The 26,256-nt window shown below is 47.5% G+C and overlaps 3 non-coding genes across 3 annotated transcripts; all 3 read right to left on the reverse strand.

Moving 5' to 3' along the window:
• Positions 1-8,557: 8,557 nt before the first annotated feature.
• Positions 8,558-8,629, reverse strand: trnaq-cug (transfer RNA glutamine (anticodon CUG)). The gene has a single exon. It is a non-coding gene; the product is annotated as a tRNA-Gln (tRNA).
• Positions 8,630-14,103: 5,474 nt separating this feature from the next.
• Positions 14,104-14,176, reverse strand: trnav-gac (transfer RNA valine (anticodon GAC)). Its single transcript has one exon. It is a non-coding gene; the product is annotated as a tRNA-Val (tRNA).
• A 106-nt stretch (positions 14,177-14,282) lies between these two features.
• trnai-aau (transfer RNA isoleucine (anticodon AAU)) lies at positions 14,283-14,356 on the reverse strand. Its single transcript has one exon. It is a non-coding gene; the product is annotated as a tRNA-Ile (tRNA).
• Between the last annotated feature and the right edge of the window lie 11,900 nt (positions 14,357-26,256).

A 26,256-nucleotide genomic window follows, 5' to 3' on the forward strand; every position in this document is an offset into this window, starting at 1 on the left:
GTTTCAGGGCCATAGAGGTCCTTTCTAGGTGTTGATCCACCATCTTGTCTGGATACTGACTGGATCCGGGTGACTGAAGCGGCCCACTGATCTGGATACAGAATGGATCTGGTGGCTACGGTGACCTCGGAATAAGGGATTTCTTTAAAAGACTCTTTTATTCATATAAGATTTTCTCCAACTTTTTATATGGAGGCATTAGAAAGAGATTGCCTTGATTGGGCTTGTGGTTATCGGTGAACCGAGGACAGAGCTACATCAAAATGCAATAGCAGAATCAATTTGGCCGTCCGCCAACACGCTGCAGGAGGGCGTGCCACTGGTCATCCTCTGTATTTGCACTCTCTGCGTTTGCGCTGTCAGCACTTAGTGTTTATTTAGCGGGCATGGGAAGGCAGCACTTTCTTGTACGTGACGGGATGCAAACTCTGGAAGGCTCTCTTTAGTGACGGGTCCAAACAAAGATCTCATCAGCTCCTCTAGCCCTATCGGCGACTTGTGCACTTCGAGCCTTCTTAGCGACGGCGCAAGTGGCTGACTGCTGACTGCGTTGGTGGTATAGTGGTGAGCATAGCTGCCTTCCAAGCAGTTGACCCGGGTTCGATTCCTGGCCAATGCATGTCCTTTGGCTCGGGCTGTTGTCGAAGCAGAACTCCTTCTGTGACCTGTGGCTCCTCCCAAAACTTTTGGATGGATCGTTCGGAAGCCGAAAAGAGCTAGCTCTCCCCGTCGGAGAATCGAACACCGCTCTTCCCCGTGACAGGACGGAGAAACTGTCCACTATACTAACGAGGAGCTGTGCATGCTGCTGTTTCTCCCCCAACCGACGCTACTGCACCGACATAACTGAACAATGCATGGCTTTTTCTGACGCTGACACAGCCCTAGCACCGTCAAATTCCTTATGAACCCATCATTAGCTAAAGTCGCATAACATTTGGAACACTACCCGTTGCAGGGGTCATTGTTTGGACTTTTTTAAATTGCGCTTTAAACAAAAAGGATTGTGTCAATGCAACTGAACAACATTAATTAAGAACACAGTGCGTCAATAAAGCAAAATGACAGTTAAAGGCATTTCGTCATTGAAATCGATGATGTCATCATTCAGCTAAGTTCACTTTAAATAGTATCTGTGCAATAATTTGCAATCAAGTCAACGATATCGCTGTACATGAAGTGTCCCCAGCTATGCCTGCCAGAGGCGACAGAGGCAAGGAACCAAAACTCGATCAGTGAAAAAATGGAGAAAAAACCCGGTGAGAAACCAGGCTCAGTCGGGGAGACAGTTCTCCTCTGGTCAGGAGAAACCAGCAAATCAGCTCCAGGCTGCAGAAAAGTCAGACTGTGCAGAAGAATCATCTGTTTCCTGTGGTCTTGTCCTGGTGGTCGTCTAAGACAAGGTCTTTACAGGGGATCTGTATCTGGGGCTCATCTAGTTGTCCCGGTCTCCGCTGTGTTTCAGGGCCATAGAGGTCCTTTCTAGGTGTTGATCCACCATCTTGTCTGGATACTGACTGGATCCGGGTGACTGAAGCGGCCCACTGATCTGGATACAGAATGGATCTGGTGGCTATGGTGACCTCGGAATAAGGGATTTCTTTAAAAGACTCTTTTATTCATATAAGATTTTCTCCAACTTTTCAGATGGAGGCATTAGAAAGAGATTGCCTTGATTGGGCTTGTGGTTATCGGTGGACCGAGGACAGAGCTACATCAAAATGCAATAGCAGAATCAATTTGGCCGTCCGCCAACACGCTGCAGGAGGGCGTGCCACTGGTCATCCTCTGTATTTGCACTCTCTGCGTTTGCGCTGTCAGCACTTAGTGTTTATTTAGCTGGCATGGGAAGGCAGCACTTTCTTGTACGTGACGGGATGCAAACTCTGGAAGGCTCTCTTTAGTGACGGGTCCAAACAAAGATCTCATCCGCTCCTCTTGCCCTATCGGCGACTCGTGCACTTCGAGCCTTCTTAACGACGGCACAAGTGGCTGACTGCTGACTGCGTTGGTGGTATAGTGGTGAGCATAGCTGCCTTCCAAGCAGTTGACCTGGGTTCGATTCCCGGCCAATGCATGTCTTTTGGCTCGGGCTGATGTCGAAGCAGAACTCCTTCTGTGACCTGTGGCTCCTCCCAAAACTTTTGGATGGATCATTCAGAAGCCGAAAAGAGCTAGCTCTCCCCGTCGGGGAATCGAACCCCGGTCTTCCGCGTGACAGGCGGAGATACTGTCCACTATACTAACGATATACCCAACCGACGCTACTGCACCGACATAACTGAACAATGCATGGCTTTTTCTGACGCTGACACAGCCCTAGCACCGTCAAATTCCGGATGGACCCATCATTAGCTAAAGTGGCATTACATTTGGAACACTACCCGTTGCAGGGGTCATTGTTTGGACTTTTTTTTTTTTTTTTTTTTTTAAATTGCGCTTTAAACAAAAAGGATTGTGTCAATGCAACTGAACAACATTAATTAGGAACACAGTGCGTCAATAAAGCAAAATGACAGTTAAAGGCAGTTCGTCATTGAAATCGATGATGTCATCATTCAGCTAAGTTCAGTTTAAATAGTATCTGTGCAATAATTTGCAATCAAGTCAACGATATCGCTGTACATGAAGTGTCCCCAGCTATGCCTGCCAGAGGCGACAGAGGCAAGGAACCAAAACTCGTTCCTAAAAGTTAAATAATATTAAAAAATATATAAAAAAGGGTTTTATATGTCACATATGTACAATATATGTACTACACATAAGGTGCTCTGAAGTAACTTGTATACTACATTTAATAGAGTTGTGTAACTAAATAAAAAATGATTGTCACTTATTCCTGTATTACTAGTGACTTGTTAGTCAAGACAGCTTTGTCAATGCTAATGACATTAAAAAGTAATTGTAATGTAGAGTGTGACATTTATTAATGTGGCATTACTTTAAAGTGATGGAAGCAGTTACAGTGCTTATATTTTCTACAGAAAAATAATAATCCATATGCATGTAATACCTGGAATAAAACGGTTCAGGTGGAGGTGGAACGACTCCAAGGAGGTAGAGCCACGAGCACACCTGTAGCAGCACAGCTCCACGCTGCCTTTCTTCAATGTCCCTGTCTTCATGTACAGCGGAAAGTCCTCTGGGTCTTGTATACACTGGACGTGCTTGCGCTGTTCCTTCCATATCTGCTGGATCCGTTCGTGGTCCAGCAGAGGAACTCCCAGGGTGTCCTTCCCATCCGCACTGTCAAACTGATCAATCAGTGACCCAATCAATCTGGCGGTCTCCTCCACCGCCCTGGTCCTCCTCCGGCAGTGCAGTGCCAACTCCCTCCGGGTAATGCGAGCACTGACCGCCTTTTTCTGAGATGTGGCCAGTCTTCTTTGCCGCCAGGTCACTCTCTTTTGCAGAGCGAAGAGCAGCCACATCCTCTGGATCCCACTGAAAGATGCACGTGGACAGACGTGCCATGAAGATCCCGTAGAGTGGATGAGCCTCTGTCGTGACACCTGCAGCAAATCGCCGCATGAAGTGTCAGATGTCGAGGCGCACTACAAGCTCATCCCACTCCGAAAACATGATCTTCACCCGCGATTGGCCATACTGACTGCAGCAGTCCCTGTCCACGTACATCACTTTTGGGGCTGCCTCTCGGTAGCGTTTCATCAGACCAGCTGCCATGGAGTCCAGTCCATGTCCCTCGGCAGCTGTCAGCACAGAGACAAGGACCTGGCCGTGTTCATTTCCGACATTTGTGCACCAGGCAGCTGTTCCTGAAGCAGCACCGGCAAGTTTCTTTGTAACCTATTGGGAAAAATAAAAGATGTGCTCTTTATGTACGCACATCACACACATATCCATATCTGGCAAATTTCTGGATATAAACAGGGCTTTGATACCTTTTTTGTCGAATCCATCTTGAGAACACAGCCAAAGACAGATGTTAATTTGGCCTTGACCTCGTGCAGTCGCCCCAGAACATCCCTGGCATACACGGCTAACAGCCACTTAGGTTTAGGCAGGGCAGGTAAAAGTGGAGGATCAGCAAACACAGGAGGCTGCACAAGGGAGGACCTTGTGAATTGTTCGCAGGCAGTCAGGTACTGCAAGACACGCTGTGTCCATGCCTCACTGTGCTGTTCCATCAGCTTCCTGTAAAGCTGAGTCACACTGTTGCCCAGTGTCCTCTCCCTCATCATCCTCAGCACCCGGTTGTCACATGAGTATCTAAGGAAACAACAGTATAATCATGCAAATGCTTTAGTTGGTAAAAAATAACCCATATAAAAGCACCTAATAATGAATGATTGTCATTATGAATTACCTGTATGTCAGCAAAGCTGGAAACTGACTGCGGTGGCCCATATCCAGCTGTCCTAGGATGTCCTCAGACCAGGCAGGATATTTCTTTTTGCAGCGTTTGCACTCCAGATACTCAGTGGCAAGGTCATACCACCCGTCGATGTCCAAGACCTTATGCACGGTACGGTAAATTCCTGCCGCTGTTAGTCTGTGCTTACCACAGTCTGGGCGAACACAAACAAGAGGAAATAACCACATCTTCAGCGGCATCCATAAGAAAAGGGGCCGACAGAAGAAGAGGTCAGGTGAGGCAGGGGGCTGAGTGTTTATTAAAGGGGGCTGAGGAGGATACCACCAAAGTTTCAGCTGGGACACTAGTTCTGACTTGCCGGTTCGTGGGTTGGCCTTAAATAGTGTGTTCCGGATCCACTCATGCTGGAAAGGTGGAAGTTGATCTTTCCAGTGACTTGGAAGCTCAGCTGGTGGCTGGTGATGTGAAGGAGCTGGTGCCTTGGCAGTTTCCACTGATGGAGATGGACCAGCACAGTCCTCTGAGTGAATAGTAAAAAAAATCAATAAGGATGACTGTTGCATTTGATAGTAATATGCCATAAATGCAGCGCACAAACAGCCTTTTTTTGGACAAGTATTCATAAATATTATGTTATATTTAGGAACGAGAGTGAAGAAAGTGGTACTAGTGTTAAGGAAGCAAAGAACACAGCATACACTATATTAATTTAAGGAGAATGAGGATCAGATGGAATGGAGGAAGGAAAATGTGGTGTGATGAATTAAGTGTAAAGCAACGAAGCCCACGGACATGAAGCATACACACAGATAGAGTAAGGAAAAACTGTTCCTCTAATCATTAGAACAATGAATCTCCACCATCCTGTCTGCTCAGGGAGAGCTGAAGAGTGTGTGAGAAGAGCAAGCGGTGTGAAAAAGTTATCTGGTGATTATCTAACAACGGGTAAGTTCGGAAACGCAAATAAATACACTGACACCTTGGAACATCCTTACGGTTTTGAAGAAGTGCACTCAAAGAAAGCATCCCGCTAGAGGCATGATATGATATAATTCTGTATTGTAAACAAAACATATTTTAAAATGTTGATTATTTTCCCCCAAGAAATAACGCTTCTCAGTGTGTTTTCACAAAACTTTCTTGTAATATGTGCATTTGTGTCATATGCCACACCTGTATTTAGCTGTGCTTCACATTGTGATGCAGCAAATACCAGCTCCTCATCGTCATCTTCAGCAGTGGGAACGGACTTGCCTGGAGCACAAATGTTAAAACTATCATTGTGAACAATACACAGAGACAAACATATGTAAGATGGTGCTTACTTACCAGTAGCGAAAAGCTGCATGGGGGGCAAATGTTTGGCTGGGGGTTCTGCTGCTGGAGGAGGTAAAGTGGACTGCAATAATGGATCTGGAAACGGCAAGTTGACAAGTTTGCCATAATGATAAATTAATATATGTAGAAATGCTGTAGGTAAAATTCTATATTCACACTCCTACTCACAGGGTTTAACTGGTGACGTGAGTTTTTTCGCCAGCTGTGAAGGCGACAAATTTTTGCCACGTGCCAACAGCGCTTTCACAGTTGCGGTCTTCTGTACACCAGTTTGGATAGCTGCAGGTGGAGGTGCAGTGGTTGCAGAAGCACTGGAGGTTGCAGCGTGAGGTCCAGGCTGACGTACGCTGGTGCCCACAGCAGAAGCCCGTCTTTTCAGGACATATGTCTTGAAAATGGCCATGTTGGTTTTGGGCCTGGCATCTGCCTTAACGAGGTACCTGATGAGGGCTTGAGCCTCCTTGCTCTGGTCCTCATAAACATCTTTCATGGACCGGCCCTGGAAGTCACCAAACTCCACCATCAAGCAGCCCTGGTCTCCAGTTGCCCGGGCTTCTGCCTGCATTTCCTGCTTCCTCTGATACTTCTCCACTTCTTCTGCCATCTCTCTAATTTGAGAAGTGTACTGTAGGAACAGTTGTTTATTTTCTGACAGGGGTGTTGTCTGCGTCGTCTCATTGGAAATGCTGAGCACCAAATACACGGCATACCCCAGAGAGTTTTCCAGGAGCCATCTAAATCTCTGGCCCTGGTACTTCCCAAACTGAAGTTTGCAGTGAGCCAGTACTAAAAACTGGTCACTGGGGTCTCCACCGTTTGTGCTGACAAAAGTACTGGCCTCTGACAGCACCTCCTCCTTAGGTTTGGCCCTTCCAGACTCCACATTTTCAAGGCGCCTCGCCTCCGCCGAAGGTGCCATGAGGAGTCGGCTTGATGTTGCCGATTGCCGTTGAAAAGAGGGATATGCATACATTTTCTGAAATGAAAATCAGAAAAAGACTACTACCTTTTGCAATCTAAAAGACACCTGTATGTTAAGTGTGTAACAATAATTTAACAAGCTACGCATAAACTATATTACTGTGGTAATAAACATGGCCATGACATAAACTGTCCTGAAGATGAGTTTTCTACAAAGGACAGGAATCCCTGACATATAAAATATGTAACGTCAATATGAAGTCTGAAATTTCCTTTTATTTTCAATGCTGTCATCTTAAACCATGATTACACACACACCAGGCTACAAAATATTACATTAAATATATCATACTTCAAATGTTGTCATCTTACCCCAGGGTTACACCAGGTGCTTTTACCTCTTAAAATCTCAGCCATTTTTCTGTGTTTTTAACTTTATGGTCTACCTAAATTAAAATGAGCACTATTCCCACATACTTTGGCCCATATGGATACATTTGGCCTTTTTTTGTTTGTTTTTAGTTAAGACTCTCAATGTTTTTTTTATAAAAAAAAGTCATTATTATTACATTATTTTAGAAAATATCAATTATTTCTTGGTAAATGCAGTTTTCCATATCTCCACAACAATTTGGTAACGGTTTTTACAATTAAAATGTGTGTGTGTTATTATGTGTTAATACCAAATATAAATGTAAATAGTTTAATCATTATTTTCATTCATAGGGCCCAGAAACCATGATTTCTTAGACAATAAACACATCATTGTTGACAGTAGCATAGCTTTATTAGCTGACGGTCGATAAATTTAACTTATCTGATCATTTATCATGTGAAAAGTTACAGGTTCACAGGTACTGAAGAAAGCATGAACTGTACATGCTAGCTAGCTATACTGACACGATTCATTTTCCAAAAATACACACTGTATATGAACAAATAATGACCAGTTTTCAATGAATGAAGTAATAGCCTTACCTTTAACAAAGATGACAACAACGGCGATTGGTCAAAAGGAGGCCACAGGAGAGAAACGCGATTGATCAAAAGTAAGCCACGGAAGAGAAACGCGATTGTTCAAAAGTAAGCCACAGGCGAAACGCGATTGGTAAAAAGTAAGCCACAGGCGAAACGCGATTGGTCAAAAGTAAGCCACAGGCGAAACGCGATTGGCTCATGTGGGCTTACTTTGTGCTTACTTTGGCTCAGTCGGTGGGAAGCAGTAGGCGCAAGCGAGAGGTAGCGGGATCGATGCCCGCATTATCCAAGTTGGCTCTTGCCCTTTTACTCACTCATCCCTAGATCAGTGGTTTTCAATCCTGTCCTGGAGGCATCCCTGCCCTGCAGATTTCGCATTTCCCCTCATCTAACACACCTGTTTCAAATCATCAGCTCATTAGTAGAGACTGCAAGACTTGATTTGGGTGTGTCTAATAAGGGAGACATACAAAATGTTCAGGGCAGGGGTGCCTCCAGGACAGGTTTGAAAACCATTGCCCTAAAGAGACCGACTGAGCGTTGACGCAATGCTGCCACACTCCCACGTTAGCTTTTTTTGGGCTCACAGCTGCCAAAAAGTATTTCAGACATGGTCCTGTGCAAATTGGTTGCAAAACAGTGCCATTTTACGCACAGTTCCCTAAAGCAGTGGTTTTCAAACCTGTCCTGGAGACACCCCTGCCCTTCACATTTTGAATGTTTCCCTCATCTAACACACCTGTTTCAAATCATCAGCTCATTAGTAGAGACCGCGAGACCTTATTTGGGTGTGTCTAATAAGGGAGACAAAAAAATGTGCAGGGCAGGGGTGCCTCCAGGACAGGTTTGAGAACCACTGCCCTAAAGAGACAGACTGAGCATTGATGCAATGCGGCCACACTCTCTACGTTTGTTAATTTTTTTGGAATAAAAAGATGCCGAAAAGTATTTCAGACATTGTCCTGCGCAAACTGGTGGCAAAATAGGTCCCACCGAGATTTGAACTCGGATCACTGGATTCAGAGTCCAGAGTGTTAACCATTACACCATGGAACCTTAACTGGTGCAGCTGTTGCTCACAGGGCCACAAACACTGGCACCATCGCCAAACTAGTGCTGTTTTATCTTTTCCTGCGGCAAGAAAGCACACAGGCTCCACCGAGATTCGAACTCAGATCGCTGGATTCAAAGCCCAGAGTGCTGACAATTACACCATGGAACCAAAACTGGAAGGTCCAGCCCTTGCAACAGCAAGGAGACCTTCTGACCCTTTAAACGGTTATTGTGCCACGTCGTAAGAGTCCTCTGATTTACCTCAACTAGCTGAAGGGTTGTGTCACTCATCACCGTTCCATTGCTCAAGATTAGCTGCCGAATTCTTCTGTAATCAGGAAGAATGAGATCCCATCTAGACAGAGATTCTGTCCGCTGTTTCTTGGGGCTTCGGTGGATGTGACATAACCTTATGACAATCATTTCAACAAGGCAACAGCAATTAGGCCACTGTGCTGGAGAGCCGCTAGAACCCAAAACACACCTTTTTGTGCTTTCGACACCAGGAGTGAAGACAGCTTTCTTTTTCGGGGACCTAAAACGTCCTGTAAGTAGCCTGTCTTGATGACGAGCAGCATACACTACCCTGTCTTTATCAAATTTGTCCAGGTTCTGCCAAAAACCAGACACTCCACCAACGCATCCACCCGGTCCATTCCAGGAATGCAGTGCTCGTCAACAGCCTGGAAATATATAACTGTTGGTTAGGTATTTACATGCTGTTAAGTAAGTTTACTGCTTAATGGCAAATAACTAAATGAGTCACAATTCGTATAGAAAAGGAAAATTTACCATTGCTGAGGGTGTATCTAAAGGAGCCTGGACACCGAGCAGTGGTGGAGTCTGGACACTGGGCACTGGTGCAGCTACACTGGGCACTGGTGCAGCTGAAGGAGCCTGGACTCTGAGCAGTGGTGGAGCCAGGACACTGGGCACTGGTGCAGCTGAAGGAGCCCGGACTCTGAGCAGTGGTGGAGCCTGGACACTGGGCACTGGTGCAGCTGAAAAAGCCCGGACTCTGAGCAGTGGTGGAGCCTGGACACTGGGCACTGGTGCAGCTGAAGGAGCCCGGACTCTGAGCAGTGGTGGAGCCAGGACACTGGGCACTGGTGCAGCTACACTGGGCACTGGTGCAGCTGAAGGAGCCTGGACACTGGGCACTGGTGCAGCTGAAGGAGCCTGGACACTGGGCACTGGTGCAGCTACACCGGGCACTGGTGCAGCTGAAGGAGCCCGGACTCTGGGCAGTGGTGGAGTCTGGACACTGGGCACTGGTGCAGCTACACTGGGCACTGGTGCAGCTGAAGGAGCCCGCACTCTGGGCAGTGGTGGAGCCTGGACACTGAAGGAGCCTGGACACTGGGCACTGGTGCAGCTGAAGGAGCCTGGACAATGGGCACTGGTGCCGCTACACTGGGCACTTGTGCAGCTGAAGGAGCCTGGACACTGGGCCACGGTGGAGCCTGGACACTGGGCACTGGTGCAGCTACACTTGGCACTGGTGCAGCTGAAGGAGCCTGGACACTGGGCACTGGTGCAGCTACACTGGGCACTGGTGCAGCTGAAGGAGCCTGGACACTGGGCCATGGTGGAGTCTGGACACTGGGCACTGGTGCAGCTGAAGGAGCCTGGACACTGGGCACTGGTGGAGTCTGGACACTGGGCACAGGTGCAGCTACATTGGGCACTGGTGCAGCTGAAGGAGCCTGGACACTGGGAACTGGTGCAGCTGGTAGAACTGGTGGACCTGAAAGGACTAAGTCATCTGATGCCACAAGATTTGCCACTGTGTCTTCCTCTCCACAGAAATCAATGAAACCCTCATCCCTTTCCACTTGCTCCTCCACATTTATCTCCTCCAGCAAATGAGAGGTCCTCTCAGAGGTAGGGCACATGTCCTCCAGGGGCTGACTATTCTGCCTCAACAAGTACTGTACTCCAATGAGCTCTCCTGAGGAAATATTTGTAACAGAAAACGTTTTTAATGGAAATTATGCAGAAAGGTTTATTCAGAAATGCAGTAAATATTTTGTTGTCCACTTCTGTATGAACAATATATATCTAATTCAGAGGGTATCATAAAAAGACAGGATTACTCTATATTCTACTATGTATTTAATTTTCTCCCCTGAAACCTAGAACACAGAATAATGTACAAATATTCTGGTAGTATAATTTTTCTCTGATATGTCAAAATTACATTATTACTGTCCAAAAGCAATTGTAATTTTAACAAAAACATGCTACATCATGAGCTGCATTTATCAAAATATTTTTACCTGTGTATACTGCAGGTCGAGTGAAGCTTGGGACCAATTTCCTGCCATACAACTTATTGTAGTTCTCATTGACAGAGTAAACCAGCTCCCCTGTGTAAGAGCGCAGAGTTGAACCTTCATCTGCAACAGCGGCTTCAGCCCGGTCCTGATTCCAGCGTAATAAACCTTCCAGGAAATAAATCTGGAAGTTCAGGCTGTTTGCGCTGTTCCCTAGAAAAAGAAATAGAAAGCCAAATATTGCTTTGAGAAAATGCAAAACAGAAAATTTAATCTGCAAATATCTTGATAAACATGAATTAGTGGCAAAATGTGGTATATTCTGACATGACAAACCTGGAATAAATCTGCTTAGGTGGCAGTGAAATGATTCCAGGGATGTGGAGCCTCTGGCACAACGATAGGTTTTTAGAACCACCCCACCCTTGTTTGTAGTTCCAGTTTCAGTATAGAGCGGCACATTTGGAGGATCTTGGATACAGGTGACGTGCCGCCTCTGGACATTCCAGATGTGCTGCATTCTCACACTGTCAAGTAGTGGAACACCAAGAGCATCATTCCCCTTGCCACCCATGAGCTCTCTGATGAGCATATCAAGGAGGCGGATAGTGGTTTCTTCTCCTCGTGTTCTCCTCCTCCAGTGCTGGAGCAGCTCAGCTTTAGTTAAATGATGGTCCAGTTCTGCCTCCGTCAGTGTAGGCCAGCCCTGTTGGATGAGTTGCTCCCTTTTGGCCCGTCTCAGCAGAGTGAGATCCCCTGCATCCCACTCAAAAATACAGGATGACAGCCTAGCCATAAAAGTAGGGTACAACTGGTGGGCATCAGTGGTGCACCCTACTGCCAGATGTCGCATAAAATGCCAAATGTCTAGGCGGACGATGACATCGGGCCAGCCGCTGAACCGCCTCTTCAATTTAGTCTCTCCCACTGTCTTGCAACAATCACAGTCCACATAAATGACAGTGGGAGGATCAACACCAGCACTCCGCTATCGCTCCATGAGCCCTGCAGCCATGTGGTCTAACCCAGCCCCTTCATTCGCAGTCAGGACACTCATCAGCACCTGACCTATCTCATTGCCCACTGAGGTAAGCCACTGTGCTGTGCCTTTCGCAGGCCCGCTCAACTTCTTGGTGATCTGAAAGAAACAATAAGCATAGCAAATAATACAACAGGCATCCAAATCAGTTACACTGAAAAAAATATACTCTCGGTCTAAAAATACATTATAGATAAGGGTACGGTCAAGTAAGCAGCTTATCTGACCTTCTTAGTTGAATCCATTTTTAAAATTGATCCATACGTGGATGTTATGCTGGCCTTTATGTGATCGAGCCTGTTGAGAATGTCCTGACTGTATACAGTGAGGAGCCATTTGTAGCTGGGTACTGAAGCAAGTGGTGGTGGCTCCTGGAAGTGCACCGGATGCAGGCCACGATTATCAAAAAAGGCCACAAACTCTGATGTGTACCGAAGCGCACGTTTCAAGTTCAAAGCGTATGTATATGTTCAATTCATAGTGAGTAATACAGTGGTGTATCGAGGTATACAGAGGTAAATAATGTCACACTACTCCATGTGTGAAGAAGTTGCGCAGCACAAATCCGTGAACCAATGTTCCAAAGTGAAGTATACTTTGACGGATTTCCCCTGCTCAGGGAGTGGGGAGCAATGAACACTGTGTAGGGACCATGTCAATCGCTAGGAGCTCACTTCTAATGAGCTGATTATCCGAATCAGGTGTGCTAACAAAGAGAGACATGCAAAACATGCAGACCTGAGGGGAGCGAGGACTAGAATTGAGAACCGCTTCCTTAGACTTTAAGTCAGTGTGAGCAAAAGAGGTGAGAAGTTGTCTGCATGATCCGAGTGTTCCAAGGTAGCCTACATAATACAAGAATCCATACACATGCATACTGGCGTAACAAGACCGAGAAGGTCCTTAAACACAAAAGCTTAATCTCTTTGTTAATTCGACAACATAATCTCGGCCAGTGCAAAGGAGCAAGCCCAGAGGAGGGACAGCCTCTTTGCATCAAACCCGTCATTCCCAGCTATGCTCATCATTCTTGAAAGGCCAGGGGAATTAGCTGAAATGGTAGAGCGCTCGCTTAGCATTCGAGAGGTAGCGGGATCGATGCCCGCATTCTCCAAGTTGGCTCCTGCCCTTTTACTCACACATCCCTAGATCAGTGGTTTTCAATCCTGTCCTGGAGGCATCCCTGCCCTGCACATTTCGCATTTCCCCTCATCTAACACACCTGTTTCAAATCATCAGCTCATTAGTAGAGACTGCAAGACCTGATTTGGGTGTGTCTAATAAGGGAGACATACAAAATGTTCAGGGCAGGGGTGCCTCCAGGAAAGGTTTGAAAACCATTGCCCTAAAGAGACCGACTATTCGTTGACGCAATGCTGCCACACTCCGACGTTAGCTTTTTTTGGGCTCACAGCTGCCAAAAAGTATTTCAGACATGGTCCTTGGTTGCAAACAGTGCCATTTTACGCACAGTTCCCTAAAGCAGTGGTTTTCAAACCTGTCCTGGAGGCACCCCTGCCCTTCACATTTTGAATGTTTCCCTCATCTAACACACCTGTTTCAAATCATCAGCTCATTAGTAGAGACCGCGAGACCTTATTTGGGTGTGTCTAATAAGGGAGACAATAAAAATGTGCAGGGCAGGGGTGCCTCCAGGACAGGTTTGAGAACCACTGCCCTAAAGAAACAGACTGAGCATCGATGCAATGCGGCCACACTCTCTACGTTAGTTAATTTTTTTGGACTAAAAGGTGCCGAAAAGTATTTCAGACATTGTCCTGCGCAAACTAGGTCCCACCGAGATTTGAATTCAGATCACTGGACTCAGAGTCCAGAGTGCTAACCATTACACCATGGAACCTTAACCGGAGCAGCTGTTGCTCACAGGGCCACAAACACTGGCACCATCGCCAAACCAGTGCTGTTTTATCTTTTCCTGCGGCAAGAAAGCACACAGGCTCCACCGAGATTCGAACTCAGATCACTGGATTCAAAGCACAGAGTGCTGACAATTACATAATGGAACCGAAACTGCTTGGTTGGAGGCCAACTTGGAAACAGATAGCTCTCTGGCTGTGGGGAAGCAGTTATACAGAGAGGTTGGAACCCAGTGATTTTTGGTCAATGGCCTGCCTCAAAAAAGGGAAAAGTGTGGGAGATGTTGCCGAAACCCGAGATCGAACCAGGGATCTTCAGATCGTCAGTCTAACGCTCTCCCAACTGAGCTATTCCGGCTACAACAAACCTCTGCTTAGCAAGCAGTGATTTCAGTGAGATCACCCTACTCTTTGTTGGAACTGAAGAGCAGAGCAGAGATGAGCCCCCAGACAATAAAAACAGCTGGCCAGTACGGGGATCGAACCCGCAACCTTGGCGTTATTAGCACCACACTCTAACCAGCTGATCTAACCGGCCTGGCTTAGCCATCCATGTCTGCCTGATTGGAAAAAACCTGCCATAATGTTTGTGAATGCAATGAGACAATAAAGCTTCAAGTTTTAACCTGAACAAGGGCTCGTCCGGGATTTGAACCCGAGACCTCTCGCACCCAAAGCTAGAATCATACCCCTAAACCAATGAGCCTTCTTCTTCTGGTGAAATTAACCAAAATCCAACATTTTTTCTAGGAATATTTTTACATTATTATGGGATATTTGGGGGATCCCTAGAGGGCGAGGGTCCTACCGTATGCGACCAACCACGAGTTCCTGGGTGGTCCGGTTCCTGAGTTATAACGGTTCAAATTCCAAATTTTGGGGGGCCGTAACTCCGACCCCCGGGGTCATAGGGACTTGGGGCTGGTGTCGTCGCATAGAGGGCCCCCTGGTCTGACTTTGTCCCTATTTTGGTGCAGCTTGGCCCCGTTTTGGCGGAGTTACAGCTTGGCAAAATGTGTGACATTTTGGTTAACATTCACCACGTGGTGAAATTAACCAAAATCCAACATTTTTTCTATACATATTTCTTCAGTATAATGGGATAAAATTTACAAAAATTGATTCCTCTGAGTGCCCTGCGTACAGTAGAGGTGTTTTCTTTAATAATATGGCACACATTTGAAATAAATAAAGTTAAATACAGTTGCTTTTTAATGAACATTGAGACACGCACCACATGTGGTGCACAAGTGTGCCAAAATTCTACGCTCGTTTTTATGCAAATTCTTCAGTATTTTGGGATAAAACTTGCAAAAATGGATTCCTCTGAATGCCCTTTGTACAGTACAAGTGTTTTCTCTAGGCCTCATCATAAAAAATTTCTTCCGACTTCCACCCCCCTCGAGCTGACTTCTCTAGCCGGGGAGGGTGCACCCTGGCCGGCATGGATGAGTAGGTGCGAGGGGGGTGGATGGTACTATTATTTTGCTAATATCTCCGCGAAGCGGGGGACCCCGGGGCTGAAATTCGGGGGATCCCTAGAGGGTCGAGGGGCCTACCGTATGCGACCACCCTTGAGTTCCTGGGTGGTCCGGTTCCTTAGTTATAACGGATATAATTCCACATTTTGGGGGGCCGTAACTCGGACCCCCGGGGTCATAGGGACATGGGCCTGTGTCGTCGGATAGAGGGCCAACTGGTCTGACTTTGTCCCGATTTTGGTGCAGTTTGGCCCCGTTTTGGCGGAGTTACAGCTTGGCAAAATGTGTGACATTTTGGTTAACATTCACCTCATGTGGTGAAATTAACCAAAATCCAACATTTTTTCTATGCATATTTCTTCAGTATAATGGGATAAAATTTACAAAAATTGATTCCTCTGAGTGCCCTGCGTACAGTAGAGGTGTTTTCTTTAATAATATGGCACACATTTGAAATAAATAAAGTTAAATACAGTTGCTTTTTAATGAACATTGAGACACGCACCACAAGTGGTGCACAAGTGTGCCAAAATTCTACGCTCGTTTTTATGCAAATTCTTCAGTATTTTGGGATAAAACTTGCAAAAATGGATTCCTCTGAATGCCCTTTGTACAGTACAAGTGTTTTCTCTAGGCCTCATCATAAAAAATTTCTTCCGACTTCCACCCCCCTCGAGCTGACTTCTCTAGCCGGGGAGGGTGCACCCTGGCCGGCATGGATGAGTAGGTGCGAGGGGGGTGGATGGTACTATTATTTTGCTAATATCTCCGCGAAGCGGGGGACCCCGGGGCTGAAATTCGGGGGATCCCTAGAGGGTCGAGGGGCCTACCGTATGCGACCACCCTCGAGTTCCTGGGTGGTCCGGTTCCTTAGTTATAACGGATATAATTCCACATTTTGGGGGGCCGTAACTCGGACCCCCGGGGTCATAGGGACATGGGCCTGTGTCGTCGGATAGAGGGCCAACTGGTCTGACTTTGTCCCGATTTTGGTGCAGTTTGGCCCCGTTTTGGCGGAGTTACAGCTTGGCAAAATGTGTGACATTTTGGTTAACATTCACCTCATGTGGTGAAATTAACCAAAATCCAACATTTTTCTATGCATATTTCTACAGTATTATGGCATAAAATTTACAAAAATGGATTCCCTTTAGTGCCCTGAGTACAGTACAAGTGTTTTCTCTAGGCCTCATTCTAAATTTTTTCTTCCGACTTCCACCCCCCTCGAGCTGCCTTCTCTAGCCGGTTTCAAATCATCAGCTCATTAGTAGAGACTGCAAGACCTGATTTGGGTGTGTCTAATAAGGGAGACAATAAAAATGTGCAGGGCAGGGGTGCCTCCAGGACAGGTTTGAAAACCACTGCCCTAAATAGACAGACTGAGCATCAATGCAATGCGGCCACACTCTCTACGTTAGTTAATTTTTTTGGACTAAAAGCTGCCGAAAAGTATTTCAGACATTGTCCTGCGCAAACTGGTTGCAAAATAGGCAGGGCACCAGAAACATCTGAGACACAACAGGGGCAGTGGGTGTGTCAGGAACCAATGGGTGTGGTGCTGTCGGCCTGGGACAAATTGGCCTTAACTGGGTGGATGTGGCTGAACGCTGAGGGTGTACGGCTGATGGCCAGATTGAAGTTGCTGTGGCAAATGTACAGGTAGCTGAGGGCCCAGTCTTTCTAAACTTGGTCTTTGCCTGTCCAGCTGTGTCTGGTGGCATCTGGTAGGTATGCAACTGATGGCTATATTGTGGAGGCACAACAGGCTGTACTCGTGCTGGAGGCAAAGCATCCAAAGCTACTGGACGTGCCTCTGGAAGGTCCAGCCCTTGCAACAGCAAGGAGACCTTCTGACCCTTTAAACGGTTATTGTGCCACGTCGTAAGAGTCCTCTGATTTACCTCAACTAGCTGAAGGGTTGTGTCACTCATCACCGTTCCATTGCTCAAGATTAGCTGCCGAATTCTTCTGTAATCAGGAAGAATGAGATCCCATCTAGACAGAGATTCTGTCCGCTGTTTATTGGGGCTTCGGTGGATGTGACATAACCTTATGAAAATCATTTCAACAAGGCAACAGCAATTAGGCCACTGTGCTGGAGAGCCGCTAGAACCCAAAACACACCTTTTTGTGCTTTCGACACCAGGAGTGAAGACAGCTTTCTTTTTCGGGGACCTAAAACGTCCTGTAAGTAGCCTGTCTTGATGACGAGCAGCATACACTACCCTGTCTTTATCAAATTTGTCCAGGTTCTGCCAAAAACCCACAATGGTCGCAACTTGTTGGTTGGTAAGTGTGAGGCTTGTCTGTGTGCGCAGCTCCACCAGACACTCCACCAACGCATCCACCCGGTCCATTCCAGGAATGCAGTGCTCGTCAACAGCCTGGAAATATATAACTGTTGGTTAGGTATTTACATGCTGTTAAGTAAGTTTACTGCTTAATGGCAAATAACTAAATGAGTCACAATTCGTATAGAAAAGGAAAATTTACCATTGCTGAGGGTGTATCTAAAGGAGCCTGGACACCGAGCAGTGGTGGAGTCTGGACACTGGGCACTGGTGCAGCTACACTGGGCACTGGTGCAGCTGAAGGAGCCTGGACTCTGAGCAGTGGTGGAGCCAGGACACTGGGCACTGGTGCAGCTGAAGGAGCCCGGACTCTGAGCAGTGGTGGAGCCTGGACACTGGGCACTGGTGCAGCTGAAAAAGCCCGGACTCTGAGCAGTGGTGGAGCCTGGACACTGGGCACTTGTGCAGCTGAAGGAGCCCGGACTCTGAGCAGTGGTGGAGCCAGGACACTGGGCACTGGTGCAGCTACACTGGGCACTGGTGCAGCTGAAGGAGCCTGGACACTGGGCACTGGTGCAGCTGAAGGAGCCTGGACACTGGGCACTGGTGCAGCTACACCGGGCACTGGTGCAGCTGAAGGAGCCCGGACTCTGGGCAGTGGTGGAGCCTGGACACTGGTCACTGGTGCAGCTACACTGGGCACAGGTGCAGCTGAAGGAGCCTGGACACTGGGCACTGGTGGAGTCTGGACACTGGGCACTGGTGCAGCTACACTGGGCACTGGTGCAGCTGAAGGAGCCTGGACACTGGGCACTGGTGAAGTCTGGACACTGGGCACTGGTGCAGCTACACTGGGCACTGGTGCAGCTGAAGGAGCCCGCACTCTGGGCAGTGGTGGAGCCTGGACACTGGGCACTGGTGCAGCTGAAGGAGCCTGGACACTGGGCACTGGTGCAGCTACACTGGGCACTGGTGCAGCTGAAGGAGCCTGGACAATGGGCACTGGTGCCGCTACACTGGGCACTTGTGCAGCTGAAGGAGCCTGGACACTGGGCCACGGTGGAGCCTGGACACTGGGCACTGGTGCAGCTACACTTGGCACTGGTGCAGCTGAAGGAGCCTGGACACTGAGCACTTGTGCAGCTACACTGGGCACTGGTGCAGCTGAAGGAGCCTGGACACTGGGCCATGGTGGAGTCTGGACACTGGGCACTGGTGCAGCTAAAGGAGCCTGGACACTGGGCCATGGTGGAGTCTGGACACTGGGCACTGGTGCAGCTGAAGGAGCCTGGACACTGGGCACTGGTGGAGTCTGGACACTGGGCACAGGTGCAGCTACATTGGGCACTGGTGCAGCTGAAGGAGCCTGGACACTGGGAACTGGTGCAGCTGGTAGAACTGGTGGACCTGAAAGGACTAAGTCATCTGATGCCACAAGATTTGCCACTGTGGCTTCCTCTCCACAGAAATCAATGAAACCCTCATCCCTTTCCACTTGCTCCTCCAATTCTATCTCCTCCAGCAAATGAGAGGTCCTCTCAGAGGTAGGGCACATGTCCTCCAGGGGCTGACTATTCTGCCTCAACAAGTACTGTACTCCAATGAGCTCTCCTGAGGAAATATTTGTAACAGAAAACGTTTTTAATGGAAATTATGCAGAAAGGTTTATTCAGAAATGCAGTAAATATTTTGTTGTCCACTTCTGTATGAACAATATATATCTAATTCAGAGGGTATCATAAAAAGACAGGATTACTCTATATTCTACTATGTATTTTATTTTCTCCCCTAAAACCTAGAACACAGAATAATGTACAAATATTCTGGTAGTATAATTTTTCTCTGATATGTCAAAATTACATTATTACTGTCCAAAAGCAATTGTAATTTTAACAAAAACATGCTACATCATGAGCTGCATTTATCAAAATATTTTTACCTGTGTATACTGCAGGTCGAGTGAAGCTTGGGACCAATTTCCTGCCATACAACTTATTGTAGTTCTCATTGACAGAGTAAACCAGCTCCCCTGTGTAAGAGCGCAGAGTTGAACCTTCATCTGCAACAGCAGCTTCAGCCCGGTCCTGATTCCAGCGTAATAAACCTTCCAGGAAATAAATCTGGAAGTTCAGGCTGTTTGCGCTGTTCCCTAGAAAAAGAAATAGAAAGCCAAATATTGCTTTGAGAAAATGCAAAACAGAAAATTTAATCTGCAAATATCTTGATAAACATGAATTAGTGGCAAAATGTGGTATATTCTGACATGACAAACCTGGAATAAATCTGCTGAGGTGGCAGTGAAATGATTCCAGGGATGTGGAGCCTCTGGCACAACGATAGGTTTTTAGAACCACCCCACCCTTGTTTGTAGTTCCAGTTTCAGTATAGAGCGGCACATTTGGAGGATCTTGGATACAGGTGACGTGCCGCCTCTGGACATTCCAGATGTGCTGCATTCTCACACTGTCAAGTAGTGGAACACCAAGAGCATCATTCCCCTTGCCACCCATGAGCTCTCTGATGAGCATATCAAGGAGGCGGATAGTGGTTTCTTCTCCTCGTGTTCTCCTCCTGCAGTGCTGGAGCAGCTCAGCTTTAGTTAAATGATGGTCCAGTTCTGCCTCCGTCAGTGTAGGCCAGCCCTGTTGGATGAGTTGCTCCCTTTTGGCCCGTCTCAGCAGAGTGAGATCCCCTGCATCCCACTCAAAAATACAGGATGACAGCCTAGCCATAAAAGTAGGGTACAACTGGTGGGCATCAGTGGTGCACCCTACTGCCAGACGTCGCATAAAATGCCAAATGTCTAGGCGGACGATGACATCGGGCCAGCCGCTGAACCGCCTCTTCAATTTAGTCTCTCCCACTGTCTTGCAACAATCACAGTCCACATAAATGACAGTGGGAGGATCAACACCAGCACTCCGGTATCGCTCCATGAGCCCTGCAGCCATGTGGTCTAACCCAGCCCCTTCATTCGCAGTCAGGACACTCATCAGCACCTGACCTATCTCATTGCCCACTGAGGTAAGCCACTGTGCTGTGCCTTTCGCAGGCCCGCTCAACTTCTTGGTGATCTGAAAGAAACAATAAGCATAGCAAATAATACAACAGGCATCCAAATCAGTTACACTGAAAAAAATATACTCTCGGTCTAAAAATACATTATAGATAAGGGTACAGTCAAATAAGCAGCTTATCTGACCTTCTTAGTTTAATCCATTTTTAAAATTGATCCATACGTGGATGTTATGCTGGCCTTTATGTGATCGAGCCTGTTGAGAATGTCCTGACTGTATACAGTGAGGAGCCATTTGTAGCTGGGTACTGAAGCAAGTGGTGGTGGCTCCTGGAAGTGCACCGGATGCAGGCCACGATTATCAAAAAAGGCCACAAACTCTGATGTGTACCGAAGCGCACGTTTCAAGTTCAAAGCGTATGTATATGTTCAATTCATAGTGAGTAATACAGTGGTGTATCGAGGTATACAGAGGTAAATGATGTCACACTTCTCCATGTGTGAAGAAGTTGCGCAGCACAAATCCGTGAACCAATGTTCCAAAGTGAAGTATACTTTGACGGATTTCCCCTGCTCAGGGAGTGGGGAGCAATGAACACTGTGTAGGGACCATGTCAATCGCTAGGAGCTCACTTCTAATGAGCTGATTATCCGAATCAGGTGTGCTAACAAAGAGAGACATGCAAAACATGCAGACCTGAGGGGAGCGAGGACTAGAATTGAGAACCGCTTCCTTAGACTTTAAGTCAGTGTGAACAAAAGAGGTGAGAAGTTGTCTGCATGATCCGAGTGTTCCAAGGTAGCCTACATAATACAAGAATCCATACACATGCATACTGGCGTAACAAGACCGAGAAGGTCCTTAAACACAAAAGCTTAATCTCTTTGTTAATTCGACAACATAATCTCGGCCAGTGCAAAGGAGCAAGCCCAGAGGAGGGACAGCCTCTTTGCATCAAACCCGTCATTCCCAGCTATGCTCATCATTCTTGAAAGGCCAGGGGAATTAGCTGAAATGGTAGAGCGCTCGCTTAGCATTCGAGAGGTAGCGGGATCGATGCCCGCATTCTCCAAATTGGCTCCTGCCCTTTTACTCACACATCCCTAGATCAGTGGTTTTCAATCCTGTCCTGGAGGCATCCCTGCCCTGCACATTTCGCATTTCCCCTCATCTAACACACCAGTTTCAAATCATCAGCTCATTAGTAGAGACTGCAAGACCTGATTTGGGTGTGTCTAATAAGGGAGACATACAAAATGTTCAGGGCAGGGGTGCCTCCAGGAAAGGTTTGAAAACCATTGCCCTAAAGAGACCGACTATTCGTTGACGCAATGCTGCCACACTCCGACGTTAGCTTTTTTTGGGCTCACAGCTGCCAAAAAGTATTTCAGACATGGTCCTTGGTTGCAAAACAGTGCCATTTTACGCACAGTTCCCTAAAGCAGTGGTTTTCAAACCTGTCCTGGAGGCACCCCTGCCCTTCACATTTTGAATGTTTCCCTCATCTAACACACCTGTTTCAAATCATCAGCTCATTAGTAGAGACCGCGAGACCTTATTTGGGTGTGTCTAATAAGGGAGACAATAAAAATGTGCAGGGCAGGGGTGCCTCCAGGACAGGTTTGAAAACCACTGCCCTAAATAGACAGACTGAGCATCGATGCAATGCGGCCACACTCTCTACGTTAGTTAATTTTTTTGGACTAAAAGCTGCCGAAAAGTATTTCAGACATTGTCCTGCGCAAACTGGTTGCAAAATAGGCAGGGCACCAGAAACATCTGAGACACAACAGGGGCAGTGGGTGTGTCAGGAACCAATGGGTGTGGTGCTGTCGGCCTGGGACAAATTGGCCTTAACTGGGTGGACGTGGCTGAACGCTGAGGGTGTACGGCTGATGGCCAGATTGAAGTTGCTGTGGCAAATGTACAGGTAGCTGAGGGCCCAGTCTTTCTAAACTTGGTCTTTGCCTGTCCAGCTGTGTCTGGTGGCATCTGGTAGGTATGCAACTGATGGCTATATTGTGGAGGCACAACAGGCTGTACTCGTGCTGGAGGCAAAGCATCCAAAGCTACTGGACGTGCCTCTGGAAGGTCCAGCCCTTGCAACAGCAAGGAGACCTTCTGACCCTTTAAACGGTTATTGTGCCACGTCGTAAGAGTCCTCTGATTTACCTCAACTAGCTGAAGGGTTGTGTCACTCATCACCGTTCCATTGCTCAAGATTAGCTGCCGAATTCTTCTGTAATCAGGAAGAATGAGATCCCATCTAGACAGAGATTCTGTCCGCTGTTTCTTGGGGCTTCGGTGGATGTGACATAACCTTATGAAAATCATTTCAACAAGGCAACAGCAATTAGGCCACTGTGCTGGAGAGCCGCTAGAACCCAAAACACACCTTTTTGTGCTTTCGACACCAGGAGTGAAGACAGCTTTCTTTTTCGGGGACCTAAAACGTCCTGTAAGTAGCCTGTCTTGATGACGAGCAGCATACACTACCCTGTCTTTATCAAATTTGTCCAGGTTCTGCCAAAAACCCACAATGGTCGCAACTTGTTGGTTGGTAAGTGTGAGGCTTGTCTGTGTGCGCAGCTCCACCAGACACTCCACCAACGCATCCACCCGGTCCATTCCAGGAATGCAGTGCTCGTCAACAGCCTGGAAATATATAACTGTTGGTTAGGTATTTACATGCTGTTAGGAAAGTTTACTGCTTAATGGCAAATAACTAAATGAGTCACAATTCGTATAGAAAAGGAAAATTTACCATTGCTGAGGGTGTATCTAAAGGAGCCTGGACACCGAGCAGTGGTGGAGTCTGGACACTGGGCACTGGTGCAGCTACACTGGGCACTGGTGCAGCTGAAGGAGCCTGGACTCTGAGCAGTGGTGGAGCCAGGACACTGGGCACTGGTGCAGCTGAAGGAGCCCGGACTCTGAGCAGTGGTGGAGCCTGGACACTGGGCACTGGTGCAGCTGAAAAAGCCCGGACTCTGAGCAGTGGTGGAGCCTGGACACTGGGCACTGGTGCAGCTGAAGGAGCCCGGACTCTGAGCAGTGGTGGAGCCAGGACACTGGGCACTGGTGCAGCTACACTGGGCACTGGTGCAGCTGAAGGAGCCTGGACACTGGGCACTGGTGCAGCTGAAGGAGCCTGGACACTGGGCACTGGTGCAGCTACACCGGGCACTGGTGCAGCTGAAGGAGCCCGGACTCTGGGCAGTGGTGGAGCCTGGACACTGGTCACTGGTGCAGCTACACTGGGCACTGGTGCAGCTGAAGGAGCCTGGACACTGGGCACTGGTGGAGTCTGGACACTGGGCACTGGTGCAGCTACACTGGGCACTGGTGCAGCTGAAGGAGCCCGCACTCTGGGCAGTGGTGGAGCCTGGACACTGGTGCAGCTGAAGGAGCCTGGACACTGGGCACTGGTGCAGCTACACTGGGCACTGGTGCAGCTGAAGGAGCCTGGACAATGGGCACTGGTGCCGCTACACTGGGCACTTGTGCAGCTGAAGGAGCCTGGACACTGGGCCACGGTGGAGCCTGGACACTGGGCACTGGTGCAGCTACACTTGGCACTGGTGCAGCTGAAGGAGCCCTGGACACTGGGCACTGGTGCAGCTACACTGGGCACTGGTGCAGCTGAAGGAGCCTGGACACTGGGCCATGGTGGAGTCTGGACACTGGGCACTGGTGCAGCTGAAGGAGCCTGGACACTGGGCACTGGTGGAGTCTGGACACTGGGCACAGGTGCAGCTACATTGGGCACTGGTGCAGCTGAAGGAGCCTGGACACTGGGAACTGGTGCAGCTGGTAGAACTGGTGGACCTGAAAGGACTAAGTCATCTGATGCCACAAGATTTGCCACTGTGGCTTCCTCTCCACAGAAATCAATGAAACCCTCATCCCTTTCCACTTGCTCCTCCACATCAATCTCCTCCAGCAAATGAGAGGTCCTCTCAGAGGTAGGGCACATGTCCTCCAGGGGCTGACTATTCTGCCTCAACAAGTACTGTTCTCCAATGAGCTCTCCTGAGGAAATATTTGTAACAGAAAACGTTTTTAATGGAAATTATGCAGAAAGGTTTATTCAGAAATGCAGTAAATATTTTGTTGTCCACTTCTGTATGAACAATATATATCTAATTCAGAGGGTATCATAAAAAGACAGGATTACTCTATATTCTACTATGTATTTTATTTTCTCCCCTGAAACCTAGAACACAGAATAATGTACAAATATTCTGGTAGTATAATTTTTCTCTGATATGTCAAAATTACATTATTACTGTCCAAAAGCAATTGTAATTTTAACAAAAACATGCTACATCATGAGCTGCATTTATCAAAATATTTTTACCTGTGTATACTGCAGGTCGAGTGAAGCTTGGGACCAATTTCCTGCCATACAACTTATTGTAGTTCTCATTGACAGAGTAAACCAGCTCCCCTGTGTAAGAGCGCAGAGTTGAACCTTCATCTGCAACAGCAGCTTCAGCCCGGTCCTGATTCCAGCGTAATAAACCTTCCAGGAAATAAATCTGGAAGTTCAGGCTGTTTGCGCTGTTCCCTAGAAAAAGAAATAGAAAGCCAAATATTGCTTTGAGAAAATGCAAAACAGAAAATTTAATCTGCAAATATCTTGATAAACATGAATTAGTGGCAAAATGTGGTATATTCTGACATGACAAACCTGGAATAAATCTGCTGAGGTGGCAGTGAAATGATTCCAGGGATGTGGAGCCTCTGGCACAACGATAGGTTTTTAGAACCACCCCACCCTTGTTTGTAGTTCCAGTTTCAGTATAGAGCGGCACATTTGGAGGATCTTGGATACAGGTGACGTGCCGCCTCTGGACATTCCAGATGTGCTGCATTCTCACACTGTCAAGTAGTGGAACACCAAGAGCATCATTCCCCTTGCCACCCATGAGCTCTCTGATGAGCATATCAAGGAGGCGGATAGTGGTTTCTTCTCCTCGTGTTCTCCTCCTCCAGTGCTGGAGCAGCTCAGCTTTAGTTAAATGATGGTCCAGTTCTGCCTCCGTCAGTGTAGGCCAGCCCTGTTGGATGAGTTGCTCCCTTTTGGCCCGTCTCAGCAGAGTGAGATCCCCTGCATCCCACTCAAAAATACAGGATGACAGCCTAGCCATAAAAGTAGGGTACAACTGGTGGGCATCAGTGGTGCACCCTACTGCCAGATGTCGCATAAAATGCCAAATGTCTAGGCGGACGATGACATCGGGCCAGCCGCTGAACCGCCTCTTCAATTTAGTCTCTCCCACTGTCTTGCAACAATCACAGTCCACATAAATGACAGTGGGAGGATCAACACCAGCACTCCGGTATCGCTCCATGAGCCCTGCAGCCATGTGGTCTAACCCAGCCCCTTCATTCGCAGTCAGGACACTCATCAGCACCTGACCTATCTCATTGCCCACTGAGGTAAGCCACTGTGCTGTGCCTTTCGCAGGCCCGCTCAACTTCTTGGTGATCTGAAAGAAACAATAAGCATAGCAAATAATACAACAGGCATCCAAATCAGTCACACTGAAAAAAATATACTCTCGGTCTAAAAATACATTATAGATAAGGGTACAGTCAAGTAAGCAGCTTATCTGACCTTCTTAGTTGAATCCATTTTTAAAA

This window comes from Carassius carassius, chromosome 8 (genome assembly GCF_963082965.1).
Source record: "Carassius carassius chromosome 8, fCarCar2.1, whole genome shotgun sequence".
NCBI lineage: Eukaryota > Metazoa > Chordata > Actinopteri > Cypriniformes > Cyprinidae > Carassius > Carassius carassius.